Source organism: Schistocerca cancellata, unplaced genomic scaffold (assembly GCF_023864275.1).
Source record: "Schistocerca cancellata isolate TAMUIC-IGC-003103 unplaced genomic scaffold, iqSchCanc2.1 HiC_scaffold_27, whole genome shotgun sequence".
Taxonomy (NCBI): Eukaryota; Metazoa; Arthropoda; class Insecta; order Orthoptera; family Acrididae; genus Schistocerca; species Schistocerca cancellata.
This window is the reverse complement of record NW_026046091.1, coordinates 606-2,500: the sequence shown is the minus strand read 5'-3', so window position 1 is coordinate 2,500 and position 1,895 is coordinate 606.

The window sequence follows — 1,895 nt, the reverse complement described above, 5'->3', positions numbered from 1 at the left end:
CGACACCGCTTCCTGCGGTGCCAACGCTGTCGTAGAGTCGATACGCCATCTTTGGTAGAAGGCAACCATTCCGCTGTAAATGAGTACGTCGCTCGTAGTTCAGTCACCTCGCAGCACTGCTCAGTAAACTATGCAGGCCCACATAGATAGATCAAATACGCAAATGCCCCTATACATGCTGAACGTCTGTGCAAACAAAAGGAACCACACGTCACCCACACACTCTATCACACACTACTCTCTGCCTGTAACAGACACAGATGCAATAATTAAGCACCACCATGGACCAACGTCCGGTGCATCCTATCCGCCACAGTACACCAACCAGACTATGATAACCAGGCCACGAGGTCCAATCATAAAACAGAATATCCCACTCGTCCGACAACCACAATTGCTCAGATAAGCCACCAACACCCACACATGTCCCACACAGGGGTGCACCCAACATCACCACACTGCCTCGTCTTACAGAACAAACACACTGGCAGGAATGAAACACACAGGTCTGCCGCAACCTCGGACACGGCGCGCCCCCTCTCACTACCGAAAAGCGCATCCCAACGTGACATACCTCCTTTGACACACTGACGCTGCCTCGGGCATCCACTTCCTACGGTCAATATGAACGAACCTCGCCCCGCCCCCCCCCCCCCCCCCACCAACACGCCATCCCATACCACAATGTGTACCGTACCCAAACCTAACGTGTACTGTACTACAACGCAATGTGTACCAAAACACAACCCAGTTTGTACCTTAACCTAACCTATGTCACCTTAACCTAACCTATGTCACCTTAACCTAACCTATGTCACCTTAACCTAACCTATGTCACCTTAACCTAACCTATGTCACCTTAACCTAACCTATGTCACCTTAACCTAACCTATGTCACCTTAACCTAACCCATCTTGCACCTTAACCTAACCTATGTCGCCTTAACCTAACCTCTGTTGCACCTTAACCTAACCTGTGTTGCACCTTAACCTAACCTGTGTTGCACCTTAACCTAACCTGTGTTGCACCTTAACCTAACGCAATTTGCACCGCAATGTAACGCAATTTGCACCGCAATGTAATGCAATTTGTACCGCAATCTACCCCAAGTTGTACCGCAATCTACCCCAAGTTGTACCGCAATCTACCCCAAGTTGTACCGCAATCTACCCCAAGTTGTACCGCAATCTACCCCAAGTTGTACCGCAATCTACCCCAAGTTGTACCGCAATCTACCCCAAGTTGTACCGCAATCTACCCCAAGTTGTACCGCAATCTACCCCAAGTTGTACCGCAATCTACCCCAAGTTGTACCGCAATCTACCCCAAGTTGTACCGCAATCTACCCCAAGTTGTGCCGCAATCTACCCCAAGTTGTGCCGCAATCTACCCCAAGTTGTGCCGCAATCTACCCCAAGTTGTGCCGCAATCTACCCCAAGTTGTGCCGCAATCTACCCCAAGTTGTGCCGCAATCTACCCCACGTTGTGCCTTAACCTAACCCACGTTGTGCCTTAACCTAACCCACGTTGTGCCTTAACATAACCCACGTTGTGCCTTAACATAACCCACGTTGTGCCTTAACCTAACCCACGTTGTGCCTTAACCTGCTCTGTAAATGGCATATGACACGTTACATTAATGTATTGTTGTCCAACCGCAACCCGCTCAGAATGTTGTGTACACAGCTACGTGTCATCTCCCCATAACAGCTGTATTGCAGTGTGGTACGCCATAGAGACGTGTGGGAGTAATGGACGCAGTGGATGGCGATCAGCATGAGCCGTCTGTTCATGTAGTGGCGCGTGTATGCAGACATAGTAGTCTCTTCTCACACAATGTGATAGCACGGTGTCCCGCGTTCCACATCTGCGACATGCTACAGAGGCCGGTTGA